The 21,641-nt window shown below is 43.0% G+C and overlaps 1 protein-coding gene and 1 non-coding gene across 6 annotated transcripts in view; one reads left to right on the forward strand and one right to left on the reverse strand.

The window, feature by feature from the left end:
* SMURF1 (SMAD specific E3 ubiquitin protein ligase 1) overlaps window positions 1–21,641 on the reverse strand; it is a 106,644-nt gene that overhangs the window by 47,153 nt on the left and 37,850 nt on the right. The gene's annotated exons all lie outside the window — the stretch shown is intronic.
* Window positions 17,846–17,951, forward strand: LOC116581566. The gene has a single exon (XR_004282109.1). It is a non-coding gene; the product is annotated as a U6 spliceosomal RNA (small nuclear RNA).

Genomic DNA, 21,641 nt, shown 5'->3' on the forward strand with positions numbered 1-21,641 from the left:
CAGAAGGTGGGCTCAAATGTAGTTCACACACAGATGGGGCTTAGTCAGTACTCACTGGGGCACCTGGAGGGCTCAGCTGGTTAAGCGCCTGCCTCTGGCTCAGGTCATGATCCCAGGGTCCTGGAATCAAGTCCTGCGTCAGGCTCCCTGCTCAGCGGGGAAACTGCTTCTCTCCGTCCTGATCCCCCTGTTTGTGCTTTCTCTCCCTCTCTCTCTCTGTGTGTCAAATAAATAAAATATTTTATAAAACATACAGAACTTGTTGAAGAATCCTACTTCCTATTTTATGCTAGCCTCTCTCCCAAGCACTTCACCTGTGTTGTCTCCTACAATCCTTCCGCAAACCCTCTGAAGAAACGAAGGGTCTGAGGCACTACTTGCCCAAGGGTACACACACTGAACCACTATCCGATGACTGAAATTCTATTCATTCTTGGGTTATAGCTGAAATATTATCCCTTATCCCTGTTACCTTTCCCTGAAACCTATCCCTTTCCCTGAAACTGACAGTGATTTCTCCTTTCTCTGAACTTCTGAAGTACTTCCTGCCTTTGACACATAAAGCTACACTACCTTGAACTGTATTTTGGAAGGAGACTTTATTTTTAAAGCAGTTTTAGGTTCACAGCAAAACTGAGTGGAAAGTACAGAGATTTCCCATATCCTCCCTGACCCCACACCACACACACACACACACTCCTCCCACTATCCACATCCCCCCCCCCGACTGCTGTATTGGGTTCAACTGATGAACCAACGTTGACACATCACTGTCACCCAAAGTCCCCATTTTACATCAGGGTTCATTCTTAGTGTACACTCTGTGGGTTTTGACAAATGTATGTCATTTGTCAAATTGTCATGGCGTATAGAATAGTTCCACTGTCCTAAAATTCTTGTGTGTTTCCTATTCATCTCTCCCTCCCTGCTAACTCCTGGCCACCACAGATCTTTCTTCCCACAATTTCGTCTTTTTCAAACTGTCATATAGTTGGGATCATACAGTATACAGCTTTTTCAGATCGACTTCTTTCACTGAGTAACCAGCATATACGGTTCCTCCACGCCTTTTCACGATTTCATAGCCCATTTCTTTTTAATAGTGAATAGTATTCCATTGCCTGGATGTAACACTGTCACTTCCAAGTTTTAGCCACTAGGAACAGAGCTGCTAGAAACACGTGCGCCAAGTTTTTGTGTGGACGAAAGTTCTCAACCTCTTTGGTTCAACAGCAAGGAGTGGAATGACTGGATCATATGGTAAGAGTGTCTGGTGTTAGAAGAAACTGCTAGACGATCTTCCAAAGTGGATGTACCATGTTACACCCCCACCAGCAAGGAGTGGAAGTTTCTACTGCTCCACACTTGTCAACACCTGATTTCAGCTCAGGTCAGGATCTCAGCATCGTGGGATCAAGCCCAACGTCCGGTCCCTCTCCTTCTGGTCCTCCTCCCACTCACTCTCTTAATCAAATACAATCTTTAAAAAAGGAGTGGGGGGAATCCCAGAGAGATCCCATACTCCTTTAGCCACGTGAGGAAAGAGTGGGAAGATGCCACCTACGAACCAGGAAGCTGTTCTCACCAAGCCATGAGCCTGCCCACACCTTGATCTTGGACTTTTCAGCCTTTAGAAACTGTAATAAGTGTTTAGTGGCTCTGGGGACTGAGGGCAAAGCAAATGGGCCCTGATTGTCAACATAGGTGGGTTTGCTTTGGGGGTGATGAAATTACCCTGAAATTAGCTGGTGATGGTTGTGCAACTCTATGAGCATCCTAAAAACACTGAATTGTACTCTTGAAAGGGTAAAATTTATGGTATGATCATTACATCCCAATTAAAATATAAAACAGAACAGCAGTGTGAAGACTAAGCGAGACTGATTTTCATAAGACAAACCTTTCAGCCTCAGCTCTATCTCGTTAGTGAGTTACAGGCCACTGTTTAAAATGTCACGCCCGCTATGGAGAATAACAGGTGTTACATAAATTCTTTAACGGGAATAAAAAGATAATGGCCACCTACGACAAAAGGAGTAGAAGATGTAGTGTCTGCTCCCAAAAGAGTTTACCGTTTAACTCAAGGAACAAAACGCATCAACCAGAAAACCAAACAACAGCGCAGAGCTGCTCACTTCTGCCAACCCACATTCAATTACTCAACAAGTCGTATCAATTCGTCTTTTGTAGTATCTTAAATCCATTCTTTGCGGTCCCAACCCACTGCTCAATTGCAGGCCACTCTTGTCTCGTGTCTGGATTATTACAATAGGCTCTGGCATCTCTTTTCTCTAATTCATTTTAATCATGAAATAATTATTTGTTGGATAAGTGAATAGAACACTCTTCATTATGTAAACTGCCCTACACGTAAATCTCAGAGCTTAATCCCACTTCCAAAGTGAAATATAAATTTCTCCCTGCCCCACACTGCTCCGCCCAAAAATAGAGAGAGAAGGAAAAAAAGTATAAACTCCTAGCAGCTAGCATTTCGAATTTTCCAGAATCCTGTCCCACTCACTTTCTGGTCTTACCACTCACCAACCCTTCCTCTCTGGTCACTTGGCTCATGCATTTCCACCCCACCCCCCAACTCCTTTGCTGGGGTCCCCCCTACCAGCGCCTCTTCCTCCTTTTCATCATCCAGATCTGTGCCTCTCAGCCTAGTTCAAGTCTCCCTCCATTGGCCATCCCCTATCCTGTACTGCCCTGTCAAGTCACAGGTTTGGGTTTTTTTAAAATATATATATTTAATGTATTTATTTGAGACAGAGAGAAAGGGGGCAGTTGGGTGGGTGGGGAGAGACAGTGTGGAAAAGGGAGAAGCAGACTCCCCGCTGAGCAGGGGCCAATCCCAGGACTCAAGAAATCATGACCTTGACCTGAGCCAAAGGCAAACGCTTAACCGACTGAGCCACCCAGGTAAGTCCCATTTTTAAATTCCCATGACTTATTTAAGTCTCCAAACAGATTTTAAACTCATGAAAAGTAGACCCATGGCAGAAGTAAATCCAAGACTAACATCTTGCTCCACAAACACTGCCATATGGACTCGAACTTCCAAATGAGCTCTACAGACAGACTACCGGAATTCAGAGAAACAATGTTAGTGTGGGAAGGCTCAGGTTGTGTTTGCTTATTTTTGTGGGGGTAAGACAAGCTGAATTCCCAAAGCGGGGGCTGGCTTTATGAAGAGGAAGTCTTGTCCGAAATCGGGGGGGGGGGGGCAGGCAGGGAGGCATATTCCAGGATCCCCGGGCCCAAAATGCTTGCACTAGGCAGGGAGGGTCTAGACACTGATAACACAGTGAATCTTTAAAATACAGTTATCAGTTGGGGGTTTTTGTCTTCAAAACCTTCCAAAATTCTATACTATTCGCAAAAGTTACATTGGAAAGTGAACTGGCACAGATCCCCTGAACAATCTGACACTTGATACCGACAACGGAAGTCTCCGGCTTCAGCCCGTCGCTCACCTGTAATAAGATTTTGGGTTAACTTTTTTGTAAACCCACCTACGTGGATCTTTTTATCACACTATTGTTTTCTGCCCAACTTAAATCTTCAAATAGATTGTGTGCATGTGGTCAGATGGGGCTCATTCCTCGTATTATATGACCACAAATGCTTAAAGGACACTGGCTGTCCTAGGATGTGATTTATTTTCTTTTTTAAAGATTTTATTTATTTACTTGACAGAGAGAGATCACAAGCAGGCAGAGTCAGGTAGAGAGAGAGGGAGAGGAGGAAGCAGGCTCCCCACCGAGCAGAGAGCCCGATGCGGGGCTCTCGATTCCAGGACCCCAGGATCACGACCTGAGCAGAAGGCAGAGGCCTTAACCCACTGAGCCACCCAGGCGCCCCCTAGGATATGATTTAAAAGAAAAGAGCTTATTTCCTGAGAAGAAAAAAGAACATGAATCTACGAAGACTGGTAACTACAAGAAAAAAAAAAAAAAAAGATTTTCGTGAACATAAATTATAGTCAGTTTAGAAAGGTGTGTGGAAACCAGGTGGACAACAGGTGATGCTTCTTGAACGTGTAGAATTTTTCCCAGCAGAAAAATCTGCACACGAACACGTGACCCCTCTGTGGCCAAGAGCAGGTGGCATGGGGTTCTGGGTGTTACCTCTGGTGTTTTTTGAGGAGTGGGCATTAAAACAAAGCTCTTACAAAATGGATCTTCTACTCCCCGGTCATGATGAACCAACCTGCTCGGGGCTGGAGAGCGCTCAGTGTGTCCCCCCTTTCCCGAAGCTTCGAAGCTTACAGCTAGCTACCCCCGCTTGCTGTCGGGACTAACACACCACTCCCCACCCTGGTGTCTCCTCTTCCCACATAACTCTAAGGCTTCTCTAACCCAACGCGTGGGACAGGTAGGAAAGGGAAAGACGGAAAAGGGGAGAGAGAATACACTGGATTTTAGGGGAAAAATTAATTAGCAACCTCTGCCTTCTGCCCTCAGAGTTTATCATTAAATGCACAATTCGCAACAGAAGAAAAACTAGTGAACTGTGAGTAAGCTGTTACAGTTCCTGGTATTTAATTTCAATTTTCCTTTTCCTATCACCAATAAAAAATGCTCAATAAACTTAATATCTGGGGTGCCTGAGTGGCTCGGTGGGTTGGGCCTCTGCCTTTGGCTTAGGTCGTGATCCCAGGATCCTGGGATCGGGCCCCACGTTGGGCTCTTTGCTTGGCGGGGTGCTTGCTTCCCCCTCTCTCTTTGCCTGCCTCTCTGCCTATTTGTGATCTCTCTCTCTCTGTCAAATAAATAAATAAAATCTTAAAAAATTAAAAAATAAACCTAACATCTTGGTGGGGCATTTGGGTGGCTGAGTCGGTTAACTGTCAGACTCTTGATCCCACCTCGGGTCTTGATCTCACAGTTTTGAGTTCCGGCCCTGCACTGGGCTCTACACTAGCGTGGTGCCTACTTAAGAAAAAAACCTGACAACTGAGTATCTTGGTATCAGAATCTTTTTCTTAGAGCAAAATTAATTAAGAGATGACAGGTTTTCTATATCATGTTACTTTCACTGCCCAAGGTGACAACGCAAATTTTAAAATGTTGCATGCACACACACACAAAATCAAAATCAAAGTCAATAAAATGCTGCACACACAAAATTCTGCTAGGGTTTAACCCTACAAAGGAATTATGAAGGTCTTAAAGAGCTTTGCTATGAACCAGGGATTGGCTAATGACGGCCCATGGGCCAAAGTCTGTAAATGGGCCTCCTGCCTGTTTTTGTGAATAAAGTTTACATGGAACACGGCCACACTCATCTGTTCACTCAGTGTCTGCGGCCACAATGGCAGAGCTGAAGACTTGTGACAAAGACCATATGGCTCACAAAGCAGAAAATATTTACTCTCTGGGCCTTTCGGAAGAAGGGCGCAGGCCCCTGTTCCAAATATACAACAGTACTGACTGTATACACATCATAACCTCAGTGGACAAGCTTCTTGGAGATCCGTGAAGAGAAACATATCCCCAAAATACCACCCTGGCTTTTGACTGCTTATTCATTTATTTATTCGGATGCTAAATACAAATGCAATTCCAAATCGATACAATGCACATCCACCAAACTTGAACCAGATGTAAGAAACAAGCATTCCCCAAGCACACCATAAGCATTCCGCTCAATTGCCTTGCTGTCGTCCACTGAAACACATTTGCAGACGACAAGTAGAAAATGATAGAAAACTTCCACGTGTCTCTCATAGTCTGGGCATTCACAACACTCTGCTCAGCCTTGGCTCAGAAAAATCTCTATGTCACTGTCGGAGGGGAGGGTGGAACCCCCCATTGGGAGGCCTTTACTTGCCAAAGCACCAGACAGACCATTTAGGGCTCTGAGAACTGGGATGGTTCCCAATTCACTCCCCCTACAAACACAAACTGTGTGACTATGGGAAAGCCTTTCTCCAAAACCATCCCCAAAAAGGACCCATGTCTGGAAGAAGACTGAGGAAAATACCTCTTAAGCCAGTCATTTGGAGCCCTTGAGAAACAAAGAGCTTTCCCCAAGTGCTCACTTTCGTACAGACGTAAGTACCTAGGAACATCAGAAATACGTATAGAGGAGCAACTGTACGTGCTATTCTTTACAAGTCCCGGTCCAGACAGCTACAACGGCGACCCAAGAGTCTCCAATTCGTCACCTCCCTCAGATGTAAGTGTTCCCTGCCCAGGTCCTCGTGCCAACTGACCCCTAGCTAAGGCCCGTTCTTTAGAGCATCCCTTGGCCTCTGCCCCAATCTATATCATAATTCTATGCCTCTGCAGCCCAAGACCTGCTATGTGCATCACTCTGGGCTCTGTCTCGCCCTGATTTCTCCCCCTCTGGGCAGGAGGCATAAGCTCTGGCCCTTCCAACGCAGTCCCCTTTGCCTGACCACCTCCGCACTTCACCCGGATATACAGATCCCGGCTGGATCCCTAGGGACTTGATGCCACATATATATATATATATTCTCTTCACTTAAAAAGATCATGTCTTGGGCTCAAATTGCAGCTCAACTATTTAACAGAAGAATAACATGGAGCAAACTACTTAACCTCTCTGGGTACCACAGAGATCAGAGTTGCTATTTTTCAGGGTTATCGTGAGCATCAGAATAGGTACTCGATAAAGAGAGTTGCTATCAGTACTAACTTGTCTTACTAATTATTACACACCACGAATTATCAAGGACTTACTGTATACGTGGCAATATGATAGCAACTTTACTCATTTAAATTCACTAACTTCTGATGCAGATAATATTTATCCCCAATTTACAAATATAAAACCAGGCACAGAGTGGGTAACTTGCTTAAGATACCAACACATGTGTTGCATGGTGGGGTCACGACCCAATCCTAGCCATGCAAGCACAGTGGGTCCTCGTTAGCCATGAATTCTTTGTGAATTTGTGGAACTTGGTAAAGTTTACTGGGGCGCCTGGCCGGGTCAGTTAGTAAAGCAGGTGACTCTCTAATTCAAGATGGTGAGTCTGAGCCCCATGCTGGGAGGAGCGTTGGCTTTAAAAAAAAAATCACGGGGCGCCTGGGTGGCTCAGTGGGTTAAGCCTCTGCCTTCGGCTCAGGTCATGATCCCAGGGTCCTGGGATCGAGCCCCATATCGGGCTCTCTGCTCAGCGGGGAGCCTGCTTCCTCCTCTCTCTCTCTGTCTGCCTCTCTGCCTACTTGTGATCTCTGCCTGTCAAATAAATAAATAAAATCTTTAAAAAAAAAATTCACTTGCAGGGCACCTGGGTGGCTTAGTTGGTTGGGCATCTGACTCTTGATTTTTGGCTCGGGGCATGATCTCAGGGTCATGAGATCGGGGTCCGGGTCAGGCTCCACGCTAAGCATGGCGTCTGCTTGAGAGTCTCCCTCTCCTTCTCGCCCTGCTCCTCCCCTTCCCGCCACCCCGCTGTGCTCACTCCCACTCTTGTGCTCAAATAAATAAATAAGTAAAATCTTTGAAAAAAACTTTACTGGTAACCTTAGAATCAATACACCGGCACTTCCTGGTCATTCACAGACATGCGCAAAGAAAAAAATTTGAGTACCCCAGTGCACACCCTCCTAGCTGTGGCCGAATGAGGTGACATTTTGCCTTCTTGTTTCAACGCTCATGCTACAAACTAGTATCCTTTTTGAAGTCTATTTAGTGATGGCTTTTCCATATTTTTGTGCTTTTTGTTGGTGACTGTGCTATTTAAAATAGCCCATAGTGTTGAAGTGCTACATGGTGTTCCTGAGGTCAAGAAGGTGATGATGTGCCTGGTGGAGAAAATACATGTCATTAGACTGGCTTCATTCAGGCCTGACTTAGAGCACTGTTAGCCACAAGTCACATGCTAATGAATCAGCATTACTGTCCCTTATTATTAATTATTCATACATACTAGATACAGTGTCTTTGCATAGGAGCACACACGAAACACACTACTGCTCAGGGGTCGAAAATGTGATTGGAGGTTCACAGGAACCAAATTCTGTCTTCCTTAGGAGCAAAGAGTTAGGGGTCACTACCTCAGTGCTCCTGGGAACTCCCCAGCACGCAGTTAACCAGGAATAATGGGACTCAACGGTGTAGGCCTCATTCTACTGTGAGGGCTGGTATTACCCACACCTCAGATACTATCCACAGAGCCTTCCCAGATGGTTTCACTCCAATGGCCACTCGTGCACCAACCATGGGACCCACTGGTGGGACGCCGGGGTGGGCACCGGTGTAGGAAAGAACAAGAGGAAAATGAAGAAAAGGGAGACCAAACACAGCGTTCCAATAATCTGCTGCTCAAAAAAGGTGAGTAGGAAATGTAAGCTACACACTAAAAACATGAGCTTGTTACTCTCTGCTCCTTCCTACTTCCAGAGTTACAAGATTTGGCAATCCGGGAAATCCCTTTACTCAGAAAAACATTTCCAAAAATGAATTATGAATTAATCAAATTTAAAGCTGCCTTCAGTCTTGGCATTCTCAGTAACTGTCAAATTTCCCTTCCTCTCCCTGCAAAGCCCTCTCCTCTCTGTTTTCAGCTCTGACTACAGCAATTAGGAGAGAATTCGGACAGTACCACCACCACAAAGATGTATTGTGTTTCGAAAACAAAGACCGCCCTGGAATTTACTCCCCCGCCAAATTCAATAAAATACAACAAAGCAAACACCCTATAATGACATTAAATTATTACCAAATTGCAAGAACCCTACAGAAAAGGCACCCAAATTTTGAGGTTTCTTGCAATCTCATTCTTAAAATTCTTATGCAAAAATCATTTCTTGCCAAGCTCAAGAGTTTGATTTCTTTTCTCCTCATGTTGAAGACATTTTCTTCATTTAAAACAATCTACTCCGAAGTATGCTGTACACTCTTCTGTATTTTTTAATTAAAAAAAAAAAGGCCAAGTATACAACCCCAAGTTAAATTGATATGAGCCAATTTTTTGAATTACGAATGGATTATGGATAATGTGCTAAAAAAGCTTTGCAGTCTAAATATTAAAGTTTTGATAGTCTTTCTATATTGCAATACATTAATCTGAATTTTCAAAAATAACCGTTAGCAGGGGCACATGGGTGGCACAGTTAAGTGTCTGACTCTTGGATTTGGCTCAGCTGTTGATTTCAGGACCCTGAGATCGAGTCCCGAGTTGGGCTCCGCATTCAGCAAGGAGTCTGCTTAAGACTTTCTCTCCCTCTCCCTCCCCCATGAGTTCTCTCTCTCTTTCTCTCTCTAATAAATAAATCTCAGGAAAAAAATAACAGGTAACAAAAGTCAAATTCGGACATTAATAAGCCAGTTGATATTCACGCACAAAATTAAAAATAACTGAAAAACATTATTTGAAAATATACATACAATAGCTCCAAATTAAAATCCAATAATGGTTACCTGAAAGTAACCTTAGGTATTTCAGGAAAGCAGATTTAAAAACACTAGAAATACAAACAAGACCAAAATAAAAATTCACCCAGAGGTTTAAAAATTAAGTTAGGTAGGAAGCTTGCAGGATTCCCCACCAGTTGTTGGAACCCCTTCTTCTTTGGGCGTACACATTCAGTTAAATGAAATAGTGAAGGAGTAATAATTAAGTTACAATAAGTTAAAAAAAAAAAGCAACCTTAAAAATTCATAAACAACCCCTTTTGTAAGAACAATGAACAGCTTTATAGATCGTAAAGAGACTATCTCCCATTAATTGAGAATGTTAAAACTGAACAAGTTAGTTGAGGGCAATACTCCTACCGATTTTTAAATAACTCCACAACTACTTTTTAAAATACAGCTCTGACTAAATCTGTGTCTTTTAAGTCATGCTAACAGAAGCAGATGCACAGGAGAATTTGAAGGCTACAGAGGGGAACTCAATTCAATCCAAACACCATCTGCTCTCTGGGAGTTTCTGTAACACCGATGAGCTCGTGTTTGATTGGTAAGCGGGAATGACATCATCACAGCATGGAAGTCTTGCTGATTCATCTGTTGAGTTTCCAAAGCAAAGAAGTGGAGGCAATGGAATTATGTGAGATCTCAGGCAAGATAAAAACAAGCCCTCACCTAACTTGGCCTCAGCAAGAAGCTGCATTTGAAGCAAGCAGCGAATGGAAGCCCGCACACAGGCCTCACTCCCTGGACGGGTGCGGTCATGGCCAGGCCACGGTCTCTCTCAGCGGGGCTGTAGCACTGGCTCCCGTCAGTGCCCTTTGCAATGGCAGCCCCACGGGGCGTTGGAGCCTCACTCAACACCCACTATCCATGCACCAGTGCAAGCATGGCTAGAATTTCCACTTTGCTGTTCTTGTCCACTTTTAGTATTCATTTTAGCAACGTCCAGCCACACTGAGATGTTCACCGAAGTGGTCCAGGTAATCAGTCGCCTGGGGTACCAATGACTGCTTTTGCTAGTAGCTATCAAGCCACGTAGATTTTGAGAGCTCTGCCACAAGCTTATTTTTCTCTTACAAGACACTATTTTTAGTGCATGATTTGCAGAACGCAAGGGTTTTCAGGAACATAAACATTCCATTATAGTATTAAGCACGATAAATACTTCTCAAGTGCCTACCTACCATGTACAGGCAATGGGCCAGCTACTTCAAGTTAAACTTCAGGACCTAAAAGATCTCAACTTAAGAGAAACAAACATCTCTTCATTGGTCTGCTAGAGCTGCCATCACAAAGTACTAGGTACTGGGTGGCCTTAAGCCACAGAAAATTTGTCTCACCTTTCTAGAGACTAGGAATCTGAGATCAAGGTGCCAGCAAGGATGGTCCCTCTGAGGGCTGTGAATCTGCTGCATGTCCCTCTTCTAGCTTCTGGTGGTTTACCACCACTCTCCGCTGTTCTTGGAGGACGGACCAGGCATCTCGTCAGGTGCCCTCCCTTTCTGCTCGTCTGCATCCAGATTTCCCCATTCAATAAGGACACCAGCTTAAGGACTTCATCTCAACCAAGTGCATCTGCGATGACCCTATTTCTAAATGGGAAACCATGATCTGAGGGACAGGGGTGTGGAGACTTTCACGAATGATTATGGGAGGGTCAAAACGCAATCCATAACCACCTCTAATTCACATAGCAGAAAATACTAAAAACCGTCAGTATTTCCAGCCTCTGGGAATGGCAGATGAGGTCAGCTGGTCTGCTGGAAACCATAAAAGCTGAGGGAAATACGAAAAGCATCTTCCTAAAAGCCTCAAGTAGCTAGCACGGTAGTGAGGATGGACAGAACCAAGATTCAAGTCGGTACCTGCCCCGGAGAGAAAGAAGCAGTCGGGCTGCTTTTTGCCCTGCAGTCATCTGCAAAGACTCTTGGAGGATGAAGGCTAGGAAATGTTAACTGTCAAGTCCTGGAGAAGGGCATCTCAGAGGGGGTTAGCCCTCGAAAGGCAGCAGGTTGGGGTAGGAACTGAGACTGAGACCAGCTTCATATGAGCTGGGTGACCAAGAAAATCTCAAGCCTTGATTCTGGACTACTCATGATACCTTTCAAATACACACGTCCGGTCCACCTGAACTACAGGGCAGACCACTGGCCACCCTCCAGGCAGTCACCAGTGGCAAAGTCAGAGATAAATAACATTGCAAAAGTTATGCACACATCGGGGCGCCTGGTTGGCTCAGTGGGTTAAAGCCTCTGCTTTCGGCTCAGGTCGTGATTCCAGGGTCCTGGGATCGAGCCCCACATTGGGCTCTCTGCTCAGCGGGGAGTCTGCTTCCCTTCCTCTCTCTGCCTGCCTCTATGTCTACTTGTAATCTCTGTCTGTCAAATAAATAAATAAAATCTTTAAAAAAAAAAAAAAAGTTATGAACACAGAACTGACACCGAAACCACGACCTGCAGAAGGCCATTTGGAACACACACCCTGAACCCAGCTAGGTCAGTGTCTGCTAAAACAAACACATCCACATTCAACACAGGATTTGAACAAGATGTAGAGCCTCACAACAAAACATTCAAAATGTTCAGGATATAATCCAAACTACACAGCATACAAAAGACAGGGGAAATTGCCACTCACCTGGGGGAAAACACAGATATGCCACGAGAACACTGATGGTAAAAAAGCTGGCATGGCTCCATTAATATTCAACAAAGTGAACTTCAGAACAAAGAAAACCAAAGGGGATCAAGAGGGCCATTGCATAATGAGAAAAGGGTTAATTTGCCAAGAGGACACAACAATCCTCAATGAGTACACATCTCACAACAGAGCTTCAAAAACACAGGGCAGCAAAAACTAAGAGAATTGAAAAGAAAAATAGAAAAAACCCAAAATTGACATCTGGAGACTTCAGCACTTCCCCCAGTAATCGACAGAACTGGTAGACAGAAAGGACCGAGTGCCATCAACCAACTGTATCAAACTGACGTTTCGCTAACACGTCACACAAGCTCAGCGGTAGACACATCCTTCTCAACACACATGGAAACGTCATCAAAAAATTATTACAAGTGGAAAAGAACTGAACGTGTATAATTATGTTCTCTGATCATAACAGAACTCAGCTACAAAGCAATACAAAAAGATAACAGGAAACTCACCAAACACGTGGAGAGCAAACACCACACTTGTCAGTAACTCACGGGTGAAAGCGAACATCTTAACAGAGATTAAAGAACATTCAGAATTGAAAGAAAAATCTTAAATTAACATCAAAAATCTGTGGAATTCAGCTAAAGCAGTCCTTAGAAGGAAATTTAGAAACCGTTTTCTCTATTTTTCTAATGTAAAGGGCAGTGGGGTTATATCTGAAAACTGAAATTTAGCCACTTTCTGGGACTTGAGAACCATACTATAAAAGTGGGCAGAGGAGCCACCACTAGGTAAACACATTAAGATGAAGAAAGCAAAACCCACTAACTCTAATTTTTGCTGCACTTCTACAATTTCTCAAACACCACTAACAAACCTAAGTCACTAAGAAAAACTCTAACAATGTTTAAAGTATCTTCTGTTGTGTGTCTCAATGTCCAAAGAGTGTCCCAACCAATCCGGCTTAAAATTTTCAACTCAAGCTATTTAATAGGCTAGGTTTCCAATCAGACTGAATAAAACAGAATAAAATGGGAATTCTGAAAAAGCAAATCTCCATTAGCTAGCTTCTTGTGACTAAATACACAAAAACTGAGTTTATACCTTTTAAAACAACCAGAGGTCATGACGGTTATCCAGAAAATGGTACATACACAAACTTTTGTTAGAAAAGAGGCACATGACAAATCCAACTTTATACCTTAAGAAATTAGTAAAAGGGCAAAATAAACAGCTACAGTGGGAAACTCAACGTGAAGTCTATCAGGAGTCTGACTCGCAGACAGGAGAGTTAAGAGAGGAGGGGAAACAAGGAAAGAAATCCTGGCTGGGAAATTTTCAAGAAGGGATGAGAACCATCAAACCATAAAATCAGAAAGCCCAAGCAGAATAAATAAAAGGAACACACTTCGGGGTATATCACGGTGACACTGCAGGAAACGAAAGACAAAAAGAAAAATCTTAGACGCGGCCACAAAAAAGGAATGATTACTCATTTCCGAGTACTGACTTCTCAAAAGCGACGGGGGAAGTCAGAAGACCACAGAACATCTTCAAGAAAATAACTGCTAACCCAGAACTCTCTACCCGGCAAAAAAAAAAAAAGGACCTTTTAAGAACCAAGATGAAGTCAAGGTCTCTTTGGACAAAACCCGAGTGAGTTGGCCACTGGTACCATCTTCACGGCTACCGTCCTAAGACGCCTCGATGTAAAATGCACATAGACCAGAACACAAAAAAGTTCACCAGTGAAATTTTATAAAGTCATTGTACAATAAAAGCTAAATTTACTATTCTTCCCCTTGGGAGCTAAAGCTGATCCTCAAGTCTGAACTGTAACAGATAATTACCCTATTTTTGGTAAAGTAAAGAAACGGAGGTGGGGACAGGGAAACTATACTATTTAGTCCCAGATGAACATCTTATGGTCATCACAAAGGGCAGTTGCACTAGAAGGACCCGGTCTATGAACACGTGCACCAAAGCTAGATAATAAGCAAACACAGAGTGCCAGGTGGTCTCAAGACATAGAGGGAATAGTTTTTAAAAATCTGTTAGGACATGACCAGGCCTACAACACAGAACAGTCCACTAATTGATGCATATTTCTGTCCTGGGTCACCACACATCAGCCCCCTAATCACACAGATACTCTGCCAGGAGCTTTACCGAACGAGGGATAACCCCAGAAAACACCACAGTAAGCCCAGAAAGTACATGAAAACACTAAGCTTTTTGGCAGAGTAAACCTCGACGGATTTATATTTGCACCGTGCCTGGTCCAGAGCAACTGCAGAGTTGAGCCGCACAGTACACGGCTGGTTCTCCATCTAGCCATGTCTTGGGGCTTTTTAGCCCTTTGAACATTTTCCCAGCTCATTAGATGATCAGGTCCTTTGAGCAGGTACTCTACCTCATTCATTTACAATAGCATTTAAGAATTGTTTTGGGGCGCCTGGGTGGCTCAGTGGGTTAAGCTTCTGCCTTCGGCTCAGGTCATGATCTTAGGGTCCTAGGATAGAGCCCCCCATCGGGCTCTCTGCTGGGCAGGGAGCCTGCTTCCTCCTCTCTCTCTCTGCCTGCCTCTTTGCCCACTTGGGATCTCTCTCTGTCAAATAAATAAATCAAATCTTTGGGGGGAGGGGAAGAATTGTTTTGGCCGGGCTCTGTGCCACTGAAGAGAGGTGACCTGAGTCTCTGCCTCTCACTTCTGGCAGCAGCAAAGACAAAGACACAAAGAATACAAACAAGGTTGTGCAGACTCTGCTGTCGGGAGATGGGGCCGGTCACTCTCCATAGACAAGGAACGTGGACATGATGGAGAGGCACGATGCGTTCAGGGCCAAGGCTGTGCTTCTAAGGGAGGTTTGGTTTAGGAGGAGGAGAAAGAGGGAGGGCCGGACTAGAAAGTATCACCTGCTACTGCTCAGGAATTCAGACTTGACCCCGTGGACAGCAGCCAAACACGATCAGATAGGCTTTTTTTTAGGAAGCTATAAACTCTGGCACTGGAGTCGAAATGAGAAGGAATGGGAAGAGGCAGGAAGGAGGCAGGAAGACTGATCTGTCTATCCGGAGGCTGATCAAAGAGTCCGAGGAGGTCTTCCTCTCATTTCCGCCCCCTGCGGCAGCTAGCTCTGCGCCTTCGGCATAGCAAGAGAACACTGTTGGATTGACCTGACAGGAAAACCCCTCAGTTTCTTAGAAAGGGCTTTCCTGCTTTCTAAGACAATTCCATCCTCGAGATGGGGGCAGTGGTGGCCGGGGGGGAGGGGGGGTGTAGAGAAGCAGCCACAACAATATTCACCCCCTGCTAAAACTACCAATGCCTTTCACACCATCCTAATATACAGCTAACATCCTGAAGAACCCGAGTTCTCACAGATTCCCCTTGTCTTCATGTTATCACACGTTCACTGATCTCAAAACACTGGTTGAAAGAGTTCTGAAAAAAACTGCAAAGCCAAAACGCTGACCAGACGATGCCACACATACATTTTCAATAACAAAACGAAGGAAGGACTTCAATATATAGATCGTGCCAGTTCTGTGTTTCTCCAAATAACCTAGTTTCAGATGTGCATCGATTCATCCACCAAGATATGAATCTTCAACGCATACTCCCAAGAACTGAGACCTGTTCCAGAAGTTGAATGCAATCAATAGTCAAGACTTGGTAGACTACTTAAAATAAGATGGCATCTATCCAACGCCATTCCTTTCCAAATTCCAGCTGGGTTTTGGTTTTTTGAAGTTTGGGGTTTTGGAGGGGGTTGTTTTTGTTGTTGGTGGTGGTGGGGTTTTTTGGCCTAAATGGACCACCTGGTCCTCAAATTTGTATGGAAATTCAATGGACCCAGAGCCCAAACCATCTTGAGAGAAAAAGAACAGAGATGGAGATTCACACTTAACCCGATTTCAAAACTTACTACCAAGCTATGGTAATCAAGATGGTGTGGGACTGGCATAAGGCTGAACATACATAGGTCAATGAAATAGGACTGGAGGCCCATAATAATGGAGGTCTCTCAATAATGAGAGACAGTCATCTCAACAAATGGTGCCAGGACAACTGAATATCCACATGCAAAGGAACGAACTTGGAGCCTGACCTCTCACTGTACATAGTAATTAATGCAAAACAGGTCATGCAAAGTTAACCCAAGAGTTAAAACTATAGAACTCTGGGGTGCCTAAGTGGCTCAGTGGGTTAAAGCCTCTGCCTTCGGCTAGGGTCATGATCCCGGGGTTCTGGGATCGAGCCCCGCATTGGGCTCTCTGCTCAGCGGGGAGCCTGCTTCCCCCTCTCTCTGCCTGCCTCTCTGCCTACTTGTGATCTCTGTCTGTCAAATAAATAAATAAAATCTTAAAAAAAAAAAAAACTATAGAACTCTTACAGAAACAATATAGAGGTGGAGTCTTTCTGGTCTTGGGTTTGGTAATGGTTACTTAGATATGATGCCAAAAGCATAAGTGACAAAGAAGAATATAGAAATTGTACTTGATCAAAATTTAAAAGTTTTGTGTTTCAGAGGCCACTATGAAGTAAAAACAGTCTACAGAATACTCCAAAACTTCCAGATATTGGAAAATATCTGATAGGGGACTTGTATACAAAATATATAAAAAAGTCCTACAGTCCCTTGTATCTACAGGGATATAAGATATAGATAACTTTATATCTATGTATAGATAAAGAGAATTTTTTAAAAAAAGATAAAGGGGATTAAGATGTGTGAACTTCTAGCAATAACATAGAAAGTCACAGAGATAAAAAGTACACAAGAGAATATAGTCAATATTGTAGTGAGCCATGAGTAATGTACAGAATTACTGAATTATCGTACACTGAAAACTAATATAACATTGTATATTTTAATAAAAATGTGTTTAAAACTCCTGAAAACCAGTAATAAAAAGGCAATCAATTTAAAAATGGGCCAAGGATTTAAAGCAATTTTTCTCGAAAGAAAATATACAAATGGGAAGTACATGTAAAGATTCTCAACATCATTAGTCCTTAGAGAGATGCAGATCAAAACCACAGTTGGATACTACTTCTCACCTGTTAGGATGATTGAAATAAACATGACAATATCAAGTGCTGGTGAAGATGTGGAGAAATCAGAACACTTGGGCTTTACTTGTAGGACTGAAAAATGGTTCAGCCCCCTTGGAAAATAGTTTGGCGGTTCATCAAAATGTTGAACACAGAGTAGCGCATGACCCAGAAATTCTCCACTTAGGTATATTCCCAAAACTCATACATGAATTTTCACCAGTGGCATTATTTACAACAGCCCCCAAGTGAAACAATTCAAATGTCCATCAACTGATAAATGAACAAAATACAGTATCCCCATTCGATGGAGTATTATTCAGCAATAAAAAGGAATGGGGTGCTAATACATACGACAACATGGATGAACCCTGAAAACACTATACTAAGTGAAAGAAAAACTCACATATTGTATGATTCCATTGCTATGAAATGTCCAGAATAGATGATGTCCATATAGAGAGGGGCTCGAGATAGGGGTGCGGGGAATGACTGCTCACGGGTACAGGGTTTCTTTTTAGAGTAATGAAAATGTTCCTGCTCACTTCGGCAGCACATATACTACAGGCAGAACGATACTGGGGCACCTGGATGGCTCCAACAGTTAAGCATCCAACTCTCAATTCCAGCTCATGATCTCAGGCTCATGAGATCAAGCCCGAAGTGGGGTTCACGCTGGGTGTGGAGCCTGCTTAAGATTCTCTCTCTCCCTCTCCCCCCATCACACATCTGCACTCCAAATAAATAAGCAAGTAAGTAAATAAATAAAACTGTAAGAGTACAGACAATATTAGCATGGGCCCTACACAAGGATGACACACACATTTGTGCAACATTCTGTATTTTTTCTTGCCATTTGCAACTATGTGGATGGACCTAGAGAGTATAACACTATGGGAAGTAAGTTAGTCAGAGAAAGACAAATCCCATATGATTTCACTCATATGTGGAATTTAAGAAACAAATGAGCAAAGGGGGAAAAAAGAGACAAACCAAGAAACAGACTCTATACTATAAAGAGCTGATGGTTATCGGCGGCGGTCCGGGGGGAGATGGGTAAAATCAGGGATGGGGATTAAGACGCGTCTTGTCATGACGAGCACTAGTTGATTAAAATAAAAACTTAAGAAAAACTTGCTCTAATATAAGACTGGTGTTGGTTACATTAGTATGTGAATACACTAAAAGCCACTGAATTGTATACTTTTAAAAGGGTAAATTTTATGGTATATGAATTAGATCTTAATAAAGCTAATAAACATGTACAGGTTTTTGAGACTGTACCTACCCGCTGTTTACCAACTTAATTGGTATCTGCATCCATAGGTTATTTTTTCTTCTATTAACCATCAGCTTAAAAATTATTTAGAAAAGGGGCGCCTGGGTGGCTCAGTGGGTTGGGCCTCTGCCTTCGGCTTGGGTCATGATCCCAGGATCCTGGGATCAAGCCCCGCATGGAGCTCTCTGCTCGGCGGGGACCCTGCTTCCCCCTCTCTCTCTCTGCCTCCCTCTCTGCCTGCTTGTGACTTCTGTCAAATAAATAAATAAAATCTTTTAAAAAAATTATTTAGAAAAGTACTGAACCAAAACATTGTCACAAGGGTGGGATGAACAGCATAGAGATACCACTCTATGAACATTTTACCCTTAAACAATGCCAACATGTTATACTCTTTCTAAACATGTACAGTAAGACTGATTTGCTCTTAAATCGTCAGGGTAATCTCTTCAGTGTGATCAACAGACTCTGTTTTTATGATGTTTAGAGCTCTTCCGGCATGTGGGCTAACTAACACCAAAGTGGAAGAGGTACACGGTAAAAACGTGAGCTCTAACAACTGAACCAGAGTGGTTTCTGAGGGACTGATACGAACAATGCTTGAAACCAAGAGTCTCTACCTTGTATTTTAAACTGGTCTAGAATTATTGTTAATAACTGAAGCTTATAAATACTTCTGAAAATTAACTTCCCTTTGGAAACCCAGCTAAAGTGGACTCAGGTTACCAGGAGGGGAGGTTGGAAGGTAGAGACCTACAACTCAAGGTCAATTACAGACCTCTACTAGAAGAATCCTTAATAGGAAAGAATCCTCAATTATAGACCCCGATACTGAAACAGACATCGCATCCCCTACAAGAAATGGACCATCCAGGCAACTCGGCCAATGAGAAACCTTCATCACTCTGAACTCTTGCTTTTCTCCACTGCACTTTTGTCCAAAACAACCCCTCTCAACTTCCGCATTCTTCTCCATAAAATAACATTCTTATCCTTTTGCTGGACTTGCCTATGGTTTTATCATCACTTGCTTGTCCTGAACGGCAGTTCTGTTATTATCAAATAAAACTATTTTTGCTGGTAAAACAAATGACAGATTTATTTTTAAGGTTAACATACTCAACTGTTCACTTAAAAACACTGAGGTCAACAACAGGCCAGATGCCGGGATATCTATGAATTTAGTGCTGGAAAGATGTTGTACTGTGTCTAGTAAGAAAGGAAGAGAGCGACCAGCACCTCAATTTAAAAATGCATTTGCGGGGCTCCTGGGTGGCTCAGTGGGTTAAAGCCTCTGCCTTTGGCTCAGGTCATGATCCCGGGGTCCTGGGATCGAGCCCCGAAACAGGCTCTCTGCTCAGAAGGGAGCCTGTTTCCCACTCTCTCTCTACCTACTTGTGATCTCTCTCTCAAATAAATAAATAAATAAAATCTTTAAAAAATAAAAATAAAAATGCAGCTGCAAGTTCTGAGCCAAACATTACAGAAATATATATCCAGTCTTCCCAGGTGATACATGAAAAGACTTTATCATTTATTTGAATGAGGTTTGTATCTTTGTTAGAATAACAATCATTAGCTCTTGGTAACAGCTGATAAGTTACTACTAGACACATTCTATCAGTGATCAAACGGAGACTGAACTCATAGACAAGGAAGATCACAGGATCTGGACTGGAGAAGAAATGCAGACTTATAAAGCAACAAGAATATTCAGAGTCAAAGAGAGATACAAGATGATACTCATCAAATCTTAAACCCAAATCCAAAAAATTGAAGGCCACACATAAATCTGGCAGGCAAAAGAACCCTTAACTTAGTAAAGTGATTTTTTAAAAATAATTAGATGAAGAGGTATCCAATTTTTAACCACACGCAAATTTTCCTGCCATTTATTTTCATTTTAGAGCTCAGTTCAATCAATCTTCTGAAAAGTTACCTATGAACATGATTCTTTAAGATTTATTTGAGAGAGAGAGAGAGAGGGAGGGAGCATGAGCAGGGGAGGGGCAGAGGAAGAGAGAGAGAGAATCCTCAAGCAGACTCCCCACTAAGCACGAAGCCCAACATGGGGCTTGATCTCAGGACCCTGAGATCATGACCTGAGCCAAAATCCAGAGTTGGCTGCCCAACTGATTGGGTCACCCGGGCACCCCTATGAACCTGATTCTAGATAAGGAGCAATGCTACTATTATTTCTTAAAGAAACTGGTGAGGAAGAAGGGTTGGCGGGGGGTGGGGGTGGGGGGGAGGAAGTAGTGGTAAGAATGTTCCAGCAATGCTAACATGTCATTTCCACTGATTTAAAAGCTGAGATACTGTGTTCCTGGCTCATACATGAGTGGAGGTTTAAACATACAAATTAATACACTACAGGAGACATGCACAATTAAATCTCAACCTGAAACACAATAGGTATATTTATTGTCTGGTGTGCAATCAATTTTTGTAATACGAGTGGAAACTCCACATCTAAAGATCCAAGCATTTTAATCTTACATGAAGAGCGAAAATAATATATACAAAAATATACAGTAACTTCGTTTTTCTTAGTTTGCCTTCCCATGTCTAGACAAGCTTAAGGACAATTTTAATATGAGACTGGGGAGGGTGGAGGGGAATAAAAATACATATCTTATGGTGCATATTTGAAATTAAAAAGACAGGGAATCATACGCTAGCTCCTTTTATAGGAGCATATTAGGATTATGAATTTTGATCCCATTTAAATCTCTACTCTGCATAAACTATAGGCAAAATATGATTTTCTATAAACAGGAACTTGACATTTTTAGCTCTTATTCTAAAAATTGCACTCACATTTTAATGGGATCTTCTCAATATTTCTCTGTTCTTTGTGCATAGCATTAACATCCCATACATCTGTAGGAGTTTTGAAAGAGAATTTATCTACTACGGCCATATCAATATTATAACAAAGGCACGTGATACGGTGGGGTGGGTGGAGCGAGTACATTCCTGGATTCGTTGGTGGAAAAAACCAAGGAGGAGGGAAAAACGGGTCAGGCAGAAATTCAGTAATGAAGCCGGGACTATGTGCTGGTCTGACAAGCAGACGTGACACATATAAACAAAAGTGGGTAGGGGGTAGCGATGGAAAATCAGAACTCAGATGCCAGCTACCTCCTAACGGAATCTAGGCAAACCCGGAAGTTCTCACAGCAGAGTCACACTGTTCTGCAAAGTTAAGTAAACACAGAGAAGCATATTTGTATTATCTGGAGTTACCAAAGGAAC

Source organism: Mustela erminea, chromosome 20, assembly GCF_009829155.1.
Source record: "Mustela erminea isolate mMusErm1 chromosome 20, mMusErm1.Pri, whole genome shotgun sequence".
NCBI lineage: Eukaryota > Metazoa > Chordata > Mammalia > Carnivora > Mustelidae > Mustela > Mustela erminea.